The sequence below is a fragment of the Capra hircus genome, chromosome 23, assembly GCF_001704415.2.
Source record: "Capra hircus breed San Clemente chromosome 23, ASM170441v1, whole genome shotgun sequence".
Classification (NCBI taxonomy): domain Eukaryota; kingdom Metazoa; phylum Chordata; class Mammalia; order Artiodactyla; family Bovidae; genus Capra; species Capra hircus.
Window position 1 is genome coordinate 27,241,485 of NC_030830.1, and position 14,653 is coordinate 27,256,137.

The 14,653-nt window shown below is 38.4% G+C and overlaps 1 non-coding gene across 1 annotated transcript; it reads left to right on the plus strand.

The window, feature by feature from the left end:
* On the plus strand, nt 12,887-12,958 carry TRNAC-ACA. Its single transcript has one exon. It is a non-coding gene; the product is annotated as a tRNA-Cys (tRNA).

The window sequence follows — 14,653 nt, forward strand, 5'->3', positions numbered from 1 at the left end:
TTTTGGTCTTACATTTCCCTTTAAATATAGGAGACTTCAGTTAGAAGTAATTTCATTCATATCTCCGGGTGTTAGTCTTCTCTTATAAACTGGACCTGCAAAGAGACTAGCCAGTGAAAATGACAGTGATTATATCTTGGAAAATTTCTATGAACATGTCTTAAATCCATAGGTAGAATGTAGGACAAGAAAGAAATAATATGGAAGTCAGTCAGTTAATTAGTATTAGTTGCCCATTCATGCCTGACTCTTTGCAACCCCATGGACTGTAGCTCACCAAGCTCCTCTGTCCATGGGATATTCCAGGCAAGAATACTAGAGTAGGTTGCCATTTCCTTCTCCAAATATGGAAGTAAATGGGCTTAAATCTTGCATTTTCAGAAGATATTTTATTATTTATTAAACTTGTTGGCTCTGTGTAAGGGCTTGTGAGATACAGATAAACACTAGCAAATAGCCTCGCTTTAAGCCAGTTCTATTCTTATTTGGCATACAATATATATTTGAAAATTAATGCAAGGTCTTAATGCTAAATTGCAGATTGAGGCAAAAAATGTTTTTAAAGCTGAGGAATAGGAATAATTAAGTGGCTTATCATCGATTGGAAAGGCTTCTCAGAGGAGATAGAGCCTGAATGGAATACAAAACAGGGATCAAAGTTTACAAATATTAAGGGCTGGAAGGTGAGGCTTTCACTGTTAATTAGGAAAAAAAACCCCAAACTCTAGTTTGCCAGTGTTCTTCTTCAAGTTTTAAGTCTTAAAGTTAAAATAGTTTTATTCTGGACTTAATATATTCATTTTTTCTCTAAAGAGTTAATCTATTTGGATAAAAACATTACTCATCAGTTCAGTTCAGTTCACTTCACTTCAGTTGCTCAGTCGTGTCCGACTCTTTGCGACCCCATGAATCGCAGCACACCAGGCCTCCCTGTCCATCACCAACTCCTGGAGTTCACTCAAACTCATGTCCATCAAGTCGTTGATGCCATCCAGCCATCTCATCTTCGGTCGTCGCCTTCTCCTCCTGCCCTCAATCCCTCCCAGCATCAGAGTCTTTTCCAATGAGTCAACACTTTGCATAAGGTGGCCAAAGTACTGGAGTTTCAGCTTTAGCATCAGTCCTTCCAATGAACACCCAGGACTGATCTCCTTTAGGATGAACTGGTTGGATCTCCTTGCAGCCCAAGGGACTCTCAAGAGTCTTCTCCAACACCACAGTTCAAAGGCATAAAATCTTCAGCCCTTAGCTTTCTTCACAGTCCAACTCTCACATCCATACATGACCACTGGAAAAACCATAGCCTTGACTATACAGACCTTTGTTGGCAAAGTAATGTCTCTGCTTTTGAATATGTTCTCTAGATTGGTCATAACTTTTCTTCCAAGGAGTAAGTGTCTTATAATTTCATGGCTGTAGTCACCATCTGCAGTGATTTTGGAGCCCCCCAAAATAAAGTCAGCCACTGTTTCCACTGTTTCCCCATCTGTTTGCCATGAAGTGATGGGACCAGATGCCATGATCTTCGTTTTCTGAATGTTGAGCTTTAAGCCAACTTTTTCACTCTCCTCTTTCACTTTCATCAAGAGGCTTTTGAGTTCCTCTTCACTTTCTGCCATGAGGGTGGTGTCATCTGCATATCTGAGGTTACTGAGATTTCTCCCGGCAATCTTGATTCCAGCTTGTGCTTCTTCCAGCCCAGCGTTTCTCATGATGTACTCTGCATATAAATTAAATAAGCAGGTTGACAATATACAGCCTTGATGTACTGCTTTTCCTGTTTGGAACAGGTCTGTTGTTTCATGTCCAGTTCTAACTGTTGCTTCCTGACCTGCATACAGATTTCTCAAGAGGCAGGTCAGGTGGTCTGGTATTCCCATCTCTTTCAGAATTTTCCACAGTTTATTGTGATCCACACAGTCAAAGGCTTTAGCATAGTCAATAAAACAGAAATAGATGTTTTTCTGGAACTCTCTTGCCTTTTCCATGATCCAGCAGATGTTGACAATTTGATCTCTGGTTCCTCTGCCTTTTTTAAAACCAGCATGAACATCTGAAAGTTCACGGTTCACGTATTGCTGAAGCCTGGCTTGGAGAATTTTGAGCATTACTTTACTAGCATGTGTGATTGTGCAATTTAGTAGCGAGTGCAACTGTGTGGTAGTTTGAGCATTCTTTGGCATTGTCTTTCTTTGGGATTGGAATGAAAACTGACCTTTTCCAGTCCTGTGGCCACTGCTGAGTTTTCCAAATTTGCTGGCATATTGAGTGCAGCACTTTCACAGCATCATCTTTCAGGATTTGAAATAGCTCAACTGGAATTCCATCACCTCCACTAGCTTTATTTGTAATGATGCTTCCTAAGGCCCACTTGACTTCACATTCCAGGATGTCTGGCTCTAGGTGAGTGATCACACCATTGTGATTACCTGGGTTGTGAAGCTCTTTTTTGTATAGTTCTTCTGTGTATTCTCCACCTCTTCTTAATATCTTCTGCTTCTGTTAGGTCCATACCATTTCTGTCCTTTATCAAGCCCATCTTTGCATGAAATGTTCCCTTGGTATCTTTAATTTTCTTGAAGAGATCTCTAGTCATTCCCATTCTGTTGTTTTCCTCTATTTCTTTGCATTGATCACTGCGGAAGGCTTTCTTATCTCTCCTTATTCTTTGGAACTCTGCATTCAGATGCTCATATCTTTCCTTTTCTCCTTTGCTTTTCACTTCTCTTCTTTTCACAGCTATTTGTAAGGCATCCTCAGACAGCCGTTTTGCTTTTTTGCATTTCTTTTCCATGGGGATGGTCTTGATCCCTGTTTCCTATACAATGTCATGAACTTCTGTCCCTAGTTCATCAGGCACTCTGTCTATCAGATCTAGTCCCTTAAATCTATTTCTCACTTCCACTGTATAATCATAAGGGACTTGATTTAGGTCATAGCTAAATGGTCTAGTGGTTTTCCCTACTTTCTTCAATTTAAGTCTGAATTTGGCAATAAGGAGTTTATGATCTGAGCCACAGTCAGCTCCCAGTTTTGTTTTTGCTGACTGTATAGAGCTTCTCCATCTTTGGCTGCAAAGAATATAATCAATCTGGTTTCAGTTTTGACCATCTGGAGATGTCCATGTGTAGAGTCTTCTCTTGTGTTGTTGGAAAAGTGTTTGCTATGACCAGTGCATTTTCTTGGCCAAACTCTATTAGTCTGTGCCCTGCTTCATTCCACATTCCAAGGCCAAATTTGCCTGTTACTCCAGGTGTTTCTTGGCTTCCTACTTTTGCATTCCAGTCCCCTATAATGAAAAGGACATCTTTTTGGGGTGTTAGTTCTAAAAGGTCTTATAAGTCTTCATAAAACTGTTCAACTTCAGCTTCTTCAGTGTTACTGGTTGGGGCATAGGCTTGGATTACCATAATATTGAATAGTTTGCTTTGGAAACAAACAGAGATCATTCTGTCATTTTTGAGATCACATCCAAGTACTGCATTTCGGACTCTTTTGTTGACCATGATGGCTACTCCATTTCTTCTAAGGGATTCCTCCCACACTAGTAGATATAATGGTCATTTGAGTTAAATTCACACATTCCAGTCCATTTTAGTTCGCTGATTCCTAGAATGTCGACATTCACTCTTGCCATCTCCTGTTTGATCACCTCCAATTTGCCCTGATTCATGGACCTGACATTCCAGGTTCCTATGCAATATTGCTCTTTACAGCATCGGACCTTGCTTCTATCACCAGTCACATCCAGAGCTGGGTATTGTTTTTTCTTTGGCTCCATCCCTTCTTTCTTTCTGGAGTTATTTCTCCACTGATCTCCAGTAGCATATTGGGTACCTACTGACCTGGGGAGTCCCCTTTTCAGTATCCTATCATTTTGTCTTTTCATACGTTCATGGGGTTCTCAAGGCAAGAATACTGGAGTGGTTTGCCATTCCCTTCTCCAGTGGACCACATTCTGTCAGATGTCTCTCCACCATGACCCTCTCATCTTTGGTGGTCCCACACGGCATGGATTAGTTTCACTGAGTTAGACAAGGCTGTGGTCCGTGTGATCAGATTGGCTAGTTTTCTGTGATTATGGTTTCAGTGTGTCTACCCTCTGATGCCCTCTCGCAACCCCTACCGTCTTACTTGGGTTTCTCTTACCTTGGACATGGGGTGTCTCTTCACGGCTACTCCAGCAAAGTGCAGCCTCTGCTCCTTACCTTGGACGAGGGTTATCCCCTCATGGCTGCTCCTCCTGACCTTGGACATGAAGTAGCTCCTCTTGGCCCTCTTGCATAATAATAAGTAAATACAATAGGAAGAATGAGAAGGGATAAAGTACTGCATATGCATTTATTAAAATACAAGTATACAAATATTAATATAATTTTTAATGTTTAATTAATTAGGAAATCTTTAAAAATTTTCTTAAATATAGGTGTTGGTGAAAAAATAAACAAGCTTATCAACAGAAGACCCCCTTCTACCAACTTAGAAGAGAGAGAAAATGATTTAATATTGAGTAAGCATTATTGGATCTACATGCATGTGAGTCAGCATTACGGTGACCACAGACTCTGGACAGAAGTTCACACAGATTTCTGAGCAAAGTAGAAGAAAGAATGATGAAATTTCTCTTACTTCCACGAGCAACAAATATTTTGTGACTGTCTCCTGAACTACATCTTGTGAGAAAGTTAATTTCAGAGATATGTGTTTGCACTGTTAAGTGAACAGGTTGGATCGCTTACCAAAACTGTTGCACTTTCAGACAGATGTCTTGCATTCTGAAGATAATAAGATGGAGAAGTAGTTGCCTCAATCCTTTAAAAAAATGTTCTTATATTCACTTCACATAGGAAGATGTCTGATACATCTAAGGCACTCTTCTCTAAACCTTCTGTTCCTCCATCTTCACATTCTTGAATTTTCTTTGTGTTCAAATAAGTGTTTTTGAAATTTTCCACTGACCAATAGGAAGTACCATGAAGTGAGGTAGTTTAATAACTCATAGTGAGGATAACCATTATGATCTCAGGTGGTCTCGGCTTGCAACAGCTTGGGGGAGGGGGAGGCTTGGGTCACGGTGGCGAAAGCACCAGATCCTAGCCACTAGACCAGTGGTCAGTGACAAGGGTCCTGGCCCTTCAGTTTTGCAGAGAAGAATTCCCACAGAGATGGAAAGTAGTGAAATTAGTACAGTGTTTAATAAGAGGAAAAAATAGTACAGTCCATGTGGACAGACACACAGGCAGACTCAGAGAGAGAGAGAGAGAGAGAGAGAGATTTGCTGAGTCGCACTCTCTTGGCAGTGTGAATTACTTTTATGGGGCATATCTTGTGGGTTTCCTTTGGCCAGTCACTTTGACTTGCATGGTTCACAGTTCATATCTGGTATATCGCAGGTTCCTTCCATGTGTGTTTACATATCTCTTGGCCAATACGGATTTTACCGAAAAGGCATATGAGTAGAGAACATCCCTTGGCATAATTCCCCTTTTGACCTCTAAGGAGACCTTTCTGCACATGTTTGATCAGGGCTGTCTCCGCATAAGAAATATGTGGTCTGGGCAAGGCCCAGCCTTCTCCCTTAATTGTTCTGCTATTCTTGTCTTGGAGTTTCGGTGCATAGGAAGTGAATCTCCAGTCACTTTACCCTTGGTGGGGAGGGCATTTACCTCCTACCTCAGTCACAAAGAACAAAGTAGCTCAAGGGTCTCTACCATCATATCAGAAGTGAGGGTTAATCAGGAAGGCAGAACGTAGAAGAAAGCCAACCAGACACCCATCTGCGTCTAAAGCTATAGTATTCTCAATATCTGTACCAACTGACATAATCCCAGCTTCCAGGAGTAAGATTTTTTTAAATGGCTTCAGAGCAGTGCTCCAGCATTAGAGAAAGACTTATCTGTTGAAATTACAGCACAAGAAAATCTGATAGAGAAGTAAATGATTTGTTTGAGAAAGAGAGGAAGGCAGGTACCCAAAAGCCATACCAGAAAGAAGCAGACTTTAAAGCAGGCTAGAAACCAGAGAACTCCAGGGACCACTGTTACCAGGACTGGGTGATGGGCTCAGACATGGGCTTCTAGGTTAAAAACTGAGGGTACTGACATAACCAGAGCCTGTCTGTCAGGTTGTCAGGAACCACCAGGCACTGCATCTGGAGCTGGAAGGGAGAGCATATTTAGATGTCAGGGACTGTGAACAGTCAGAAGGGGACAAAGTCAATAGGGACAAGTGCAGCAGTATATGGGGCGACGAAAAGCCTGATTCAGTTCCAATTGTCCAAAATTTTTCTATTTATTTGCACTCATTCCTAATCAACCCCAATAACTTTCTCTGCTCAAACACTTTCATTTTAATGTATAAGTGACATTATTTTTTCTGATCAAATGAACTGTTTGTCTCTCCACATTCCAATTTGCTGCCAATCAATTTCTATTTGTAGACATCCCCACATCTTGTTAACTGGCTCTCATACCCCTCCCCCCCAAAATAAGGCTGGTGATCCACTATGTATTGATTATCCACTCTCAATAGTGTTCTCAGTTACACTTATGAAACAATTATTTTAACAGCTATTTAATTCCTAAAAGCAAAGCAATATGAAATATTTTCAGTTGGGCATGAAAATGACAGCATTTGGGGCAGCTTTTATTTGGTGCTGTGATTTGCCTATTGCCACATTGATTATTAAAAAAAGTGATTCAGACTGTGTTCTTATATTAAAGAATATTATCTGGAGAGAAATGGCAATTTCATTTTTCACAAACTTCTTCCTTACCACATCCTAGTGTCCTAGAATGAAATGCTTCTGATAGCAGTTTTATACGAAAGGATTATTTTTGCTCATTTTTCTACTATACTTCATATAATTAGAGACCTGATTAAGGAGGCACCAGTGGTAAAGAAACCACCTGCCAATGCATGAGATGCAAGAGACATAGGTCTGATCTCTGGGTCAGGAAGACCCTCTGGAGGATGAACTAGCACCCTACTCCAGTATTCTTGCCTGGAAAATTCCACGGGCAGAGGAGCTTGGTGGGCTATTGTCCGTGGGGCCACAGAGTTGGACACAATCAAGCAACTGAGCATAAGAACAGAAAAAAAAAAAGAATAAGAACTAAAGAACATAAATAATGAATATTAAAATTACAGCAAAGAAGCTCTCCTTATCCCAATCTGATATCCATACGCGATGCAAAAATTTTTCTTTTTTCTCTTAGAGTAAAAGTAACAAAGATTGAATTATGATGGTCCAGTCACTGAAATGCTTGCATACCAACAATGGGATAGGGATTTCAACTAATCAAAACAAGACAGTCTAGGTGTTATGGAATGAATTAAGTCCTGCTGCTAACTGCTTACAAAATCAGTACTCATAAATGTTGATAGAAAGTAAAGGTGGCTTTAACCAGAATGCCAGCAACCCAGGGAGATGGTGGACTCAGTGTTCCCTAAAAACCACCTCCAAAGATTCTGCTGGGCCATGAAACCTTTTAAAGGAAAACAAGGAAGTAATCTCAGTTAACCATTGAGATAGGGAGTCAGAGTCATCGCCCTCCCCCACTGTGTGCAGGCTTATCAACTCCTCCTGGTCTTCCTCTTGTTCACACAGTTTGGCCAAACAGTTTGGGAGATTACTGAAGGGGAAGCTAAGGAAGAGATCGGGTCATCTGTTCATTACTTACTTTTCATTTATACTTCTTTGATCTACAAAAAGAACTGATAAATTAGGTAAGGTATTATGGGCTTCCCACGGGTGGCGCTAGTGATAAAGAACTCCCCTGCCAATACAGGGGATGCAAAGAGACAGGAGTTCGATCCCTAGGTTGGGAAAATCCCCTGGAGTAGGAAATGGCAACCCACTTCAGTATTCTCACCTGAAAATTTTCATGGACAGAGGAGCTTGGTGTGCTACAGTCCATAGGGTTGCAAAGAATCGGACACGACTCAGCAGCAGGCATGGCACAGCATGTGTGTTTAAAAGATTTGAAAGTGTGCTTGGGCCAGTGATGAGTAGAACATGATGGTGCCTGGTTTAAAAGTCAGTTACCATATAATTTTGCTACAGTGACAAGAAAAGGGGCTTCCTATTGAGGGTGGGTTTCCTGCAGAGAGCTGTTTACATAGGGAATATTAGTGAATCACAGCAGTAGCAAACAAAAACAATACCATAAACAAGTAAATAAACCATAATTATCTTACATGGAATATGCCTAAAACACATTTTTAAAAACCCTCTTCTTATCTGCCATGTAAAAGAAAAGCATTTCCTACTTCAGTATAAGTTGTAGAATCTTATATAGTGAGAAAAAGAGATTGATCCCATGTTAATTGCTCAGATACTGGCACAAATCAATCAGAAAAGAGCTATAGGGCATCCCAAGGCCCTTAACTCTCCGATATAGGTTACAGGGATATAGTCCTCAATCTCACATTTATAACTTTGCAGAACAAGCTGAGAGACATATAAAAAAAATTAGATATGCCATTATATAATCACTTGTTAAACTGAGTTTAATTAGTTCAGAAAAAGAATTATTATGAGGGGAAAAGGGGATTGTGATTTTATCAAAAGAAACTGTGATATCAGAAAGACTGAGGGACTTCTCTGGTGGTACAGTGGAATTGGTTAGGACTCTGTGCTTCCACTGACAAGCTCACAGGTTCAATACCTGGTTGAGGAAATAAGATTCCACATACAATGCAGTGCAGCTAAAAGAAAAAAAAAAAAAGACTGGGTTGAATTTTAAAGAAAGGGTACGTTTTACATGTTAATGAATTAAAGAGTCCAGACAACTGCAAAATTAGTGAAAAGGCAAAAACAAAGGCCTAGAAGGGGCATAGCAATGGGTTGTATATGTGATGTGAAGGAAACTAGGATGACTAGAGTGATTATGTGTTGAAGGTTAGAATGGATTAATCTCTCTATACGAAGGATTAGAGTGGTAGCAATGATAGCCAGACAAAAGCATTTCAAACATGAGTCCTTGATTAGAATTCTAAGCAGATGGAGGAGTCAAAAAGATTTGAAAATGTAGGTTGTTTTCCTTTTTTCTTGACTAGAAAGAAGTTGCTTTAAATACATATACATACACACCCAGGCATCACGCCCCTCAATTTCTTAGAAAAATTACAGGTTAAGAAGTCATCTAGAAGCTGCCTAAGGTCAAACTGTGAAAAGCAGTACAAATAAAATGCATTATCTTGAAGGAAAGTGCCTCTTACCTTCAGAGCTCTGAGGAAATCGGTTGTTGCTTCCTGGCCTGCTTGAATTATCTGGTATGTTCTCAAGGTTATTGTAGAATAAAGGAAAAATTGGAGGAGACCAATAAAAACTCACCCTAGGCTACAGAATCTTGGGTGCTTCCCCTCTGCAAGGAGTACTACTGACCTCAGGTCTGAGATAATTCTCCTCTTCTTGCCTCAATATCTCTATGGGTTCCTTGGACAGCCAGGTGATGGATTAACGGGCTGTCAAGTTCTCCTTTAATAACTAGAAGCACAGATGGATTGATTGTCACATTAGTGGCAAGTCCCTGAGAGGAAAGAAGTTGAATTAGAAGCTCTGGGCAATTGCAGCCAAGCTTAAATACCTTACATTGTCAACACGGTATTTTTTCGTTTGTCTTGTTGCTTAGATACCAAAAGTAGGAAATAATTATATAAGGTTATTGCATAAAGTTTTACCTTGAAGCCTTAGCTTCCTAATAAATGTATGATGTCAGAGTTTTAAAGATAGTGAAGCTAACAAAATCAGCTATAGAATCCTTTTGTATTAGGAATAAACATACTAATAATCACTTACATCACCAGAGACCACGCAGCATGGCAGGCTTTTCTAATTACGGTTTTAACTTCTTTAAGTGCAGGCTCTGATTGAGAATATTTTCAATGTTTTAAAAATGAACACCAGAAATTTTATAAAAAAGAGCTTCTGAAACTAAAATAATCTTAAGTAGTTTGCTAGGTATTTTTAATATAATATCTCTTAAAATATAAAACATAATATATAAAATCACTGTGAATATTCATCATCACTACACAGATGACCAGTACTGAATATTAATTTGTGGGCTGACAAAGTCATTGTAACAATCCCTTATGCAAAATATAATTCCCCAACCCCATGGAGTGGTGTTCATGAAAGAAATCAATGCTATTACAATCAAAATGAATTCTAACTGAAGGACTGATTTGATAATAGAAAGGGTAATATCACAAATGTATTTTCAAATCTATGAACCTAGATGTGTATAGTTCCTTTCAATGCCATAGCAAATTTCATTCGGTTACAATGGATGTTTAAAAAAAAAGATAGAAAAAGTGAAGCTTCCATTGTATCTTAGGTTTTCCATTACAAATTCCATCATGTAAATACAGGCATAACCCCATTTTAGTGAATCTAATGAAATCTTATCTGTCAAAAGAAAACAAATGGAATTATATTTGAAATGTCCTTTCCCCCTACTCTGCAGCTAGTCCTATAGTCCTAAAGATGTTTAGAGTCATTTTAATCATGTACAAAGTCATCTATAACCATCTATAAGATTAACTATAGAATATTTTAGATAAATTGTGAATTGCCATTTCTGTATAAAGCAAGTCACAAAACTAGGTGACTAAGAATTGTAACTGCGAAGTGGTTTATAGAAGGTCCAGCATAGTCATTCTAACCTTAGAACCCTAGCCTATTTTTCTAAAGCACAGAGCGAACTAGAAGTTAGGTGTCAAAAATCTCCCCAAATATTTTATTAAAATTAAGAGATTTTCTGAGTATAGTATCACTTTTTGTCTTGATGACCTTAGCAATATAAATAATTTTAGATCCTCATCTTATTGGGACCTCAGATCTGAGATGATTCTCCTCCTCTCCCCTCAACATCTCTACCGCTTCCTTGGACAGACAGGTGATTGATTAACGGGCTGTCAGTTTGTCCTTTAATAAAACTATTTTGTAGTTTTTATATATTTTAATGTATCATTTAATATATTCCCAAATTATATACCATCAGACAGGTTTATATCAGGAAAATTAATATGATAATATCATTTAATCTAGATTACTACTCTCTCCTCTAAAATAAGCATTCATCTCATTTTAGAGCTAGGATTTAGTGATCTTTCTATGGCTAGACAACTAATAAGAGATGACTTGGATTTACTTTCTATGATGCTTCTCACTCTCACAGATCAGGCATATTTTTTTTGTCCCATAGTCATTCAGAGAGATTATACAGTGACATGAAATATTTGTTTCCGGAATCTGCAAAGGATAAAGATTACTCATTAGAAAACTTTTCACAATAGGACTCTGTTGTGTCCATTTCCTCTAAGTTTTGAAGCTACTTGCAAAGGTAGAAAATTTGCTTTTGTTTTTTCATCTTAAAATATAAAATAGACTATGAAATAATATATGTATGTATCATTTGTTTATAGTACAAATCACACTATATTATTATGTTATTAACTCTTGTTTAAAATAGAATAAAGAGTAAATATAATTCCTAAACCCTAGAATACATTTTTATACTAATTAGGCTCATCATATAATAAAAAGCATCTAACTTTAATTGATTCTTTAAAGCATACTATATGTGGTATTTAATTATTTCAAAGCATGTTTTAAAATGTTAGACTGTGCTCAATGTTAAGTCTTTTTTATCAGTAGGTAGCAACTTATTTGACATTGAATATTTTGAATTACTGGAAAACTTCCAAGTCTGCAATCTGTTCTTCCTTACAAAGGAAGTAAAGAACAAAATAAAGCAACTTTAAATGTCATTTAATTAATAAAATTTAGCTTTTATAGAATCCTGAGCTTAATTGGATTGCTGGCATTGCTGAACTCTGATTAAATGCAGTTGGATCAATGTTAATATGCTTAACTATGGGGATCACATCAGAGAGGTACTTGTGGTTGGATGAATTATGCTTCTTGCTTTTTCTGGAGTAATTTCTTCTCCTATATCATTGGATAATGTTTAAAATTTGTTATTCTTTAAATGACAGCAGATTCCAAACTTGGGAGATTATGTAACTGGAAACCATCATAGCCAATCACTCACTTATGATAAACAACCAACCAGGAAAGACATAGTTTATAGATTCTTAGTTATGATTATGCTTGCAGTTTTGGTTTTCTTTCTTTTATTCTTTTTCTGTATCTGAAGGAAAGAACTATTGATGTAAGCACTCAGTACTGTAACATGACAGGCTTGCTTTGAAGCAGAAAAATTGCCAGAGCCCACAGAGTTGTCTGATGATAGGAGCAAATAAGCTTACCTTCTCTTGAAAGAAGACAAGGTTAGCTCAGAAATGCATTAATTCTTTTTGTTCTCTTCAAACAAGACAGCAGCACAAAGACATTTCCAAAATAACATGCATGGACACTTTGACCTGTTTTTATCCTCATTAGTGATGCTATTTTGTAGTTTTTATATAATTTAATATACCATTCAATATATCCCCAAATTATGTACCATCAAGCAGATTTATATTAGGACACTTATTATGATAATATTATTTAATCTATATTGCTACTTTCTCCTCTAAAATAAACATTCATCTCATTTTAGAGCTAGGATTTAGTGATCTTTCTATGGCTAGACAACTAGTAAGAGATGAGATGGACTTACTTGCTATGATATTTCTCACTCTCACAATTCAGGCATATTTCTTTTTGTCCCATACAGTGACAAGAAGCAAACACTAAGTATCTTCAATTTTACCAAATTTATGTTTAAGTAATATTGTAAAACATAAATATTTATTCATTTTATAGACAAGACTAAGGAAGAGTATGACCAAGCATCTTATTCTTGATAGGTATGTGTATGTATAATTCTGTGGTCAGTTTTGTATTTATAGTCACTAATATACATGTGTAACTGCCCTAGTGGCTCAGATGGTAAAGCGTCTGCCTACAATGCAGGAGACCCAGGTTCGATCCCTGGGTTGGGAAGATCCTTTGGGGAAGGAAATGGCAACCCACTCCAGTACTCTTGCCTGGAAAATCCCATGGACAGAGAAGTGTGGTAGGCTACAGTCCATGGGGTCACAAAGAGTCGGACACGACTGAATAACTTCACGTTCTCTCCAGAGCTGGAATTACATTTTCCTATGTACAATTTTAAGAGTAAAGCATTAGAATCAGAGAAAATGACCTATATCACATAACACCTGATTGACTTGTGCTGTGGCCCCAGTGCTTTTTCTGTTATTTTGGAGGATAAGGAGTGTACCATATTCCTGGCACCTGAATCAGCATCTGACACATAGAAGGGCTGTAGTAAACTTCTAGTGAATGAAGGAAAAACTTTGAAAAAGTAAAAACTTGATTTTTAAAGTTAAAATTTAGAACTCAGGCTCTTTTTCAGATGAAAGCATGCTTTTTAAAGTTATTTTTTATTGCATAACACATCTATTTCTCACTCCACTCCCAGGCCATCAGGAGGCAGTGTGTATGACAGGATTTTAGCTTCCTCCTCCTTTGAACTTTGGCCTTCCATTGTGGCTCAGCTGGTAAAGAATCCAGCTGCAATGCGGGAGACCTGGGTTCAATCAGTATTCTGGCCTGGAGAATTCCATGGACTGTATAGTCCATGGGATTGCAAAGAGTCAGACACGACTGAGCAATTTTCAGTTCACTTCCTTTGAACTGAGGCCAGACTAGACTTTCCCTCTGGCACTGAACAGTACAAGTCACTATCTTTACTTGTTAAACACAAGGTATTATCTTACCCTTTTATTTATAAATAAACAACAACAACAAAAAAACAATTACCAGTCAGTTGTTAATCAGAGGCCTCTCCAGCTGGGAGGAAATTAGCCATTACCTCAGTTAAACCTTGGAAGGAAATGGCAGTCCACTCCAGTACTATTGCCTGGTAAATCCCATGGACAGAGGAGCCTGGTAGGCTATAGTTTATGGGGTCGCAAAGAGTTGAACACGACTGAGCAACTTCACTTCACTTCACTTCAGTTAAACCAGTTTACTGAAGTAAACTGCTAAGTAAGGATTACTTAGCACAGGACATTTCCAAAGACATTTCCTTACTTAGCACAGGACTCCAAATGTGTGTTTTCCTCCAAGGCAAGAACTCGGCAATGATCTTTCGCCTATAGCTAGCAGGAGCCAATCAAATGTGGTTTGTTGTCGGCTGCATCTTTTTTCTTGCCAGAGGCTACGGATTAGTGAGCTCACTACAGACTCAAATGTGAGCACCATTAAGCACGGAGACCCTCAAGAAAATAACGTTTTGTGTGTTCTGTCTTACTCAGTTTTTCTGTTTCTGCAAGTGAAAGTAAAAGTGAAGTCACTCACTCGTGTCCAACTTCTTGTGACCCCGTGGACTGTAGCCCACCAGGCTCCTCTGTCCATGGGATTCTCCAGGCAAGAATACTGGAGTGGGTTGCCATTTTTTTCTGTTTCTGCAAACACAATCAAAATTCCCTTAGTGGGGACTATAACTCAGTCACCCTGTTATATATCTGGGGCTAGCATGGCAAATAAATATTTATGAGTAAATGTCATCACGTGACCTTTCTTAGGAGAAGCAATGGAATCCAAATCCAAAACATGATCTAAATCCAGTTTGAGTTCAGTTTTCACGGGAAAGTTGGTGTCTGTATCTGTTGTTCTTAAATGAATGCTTAA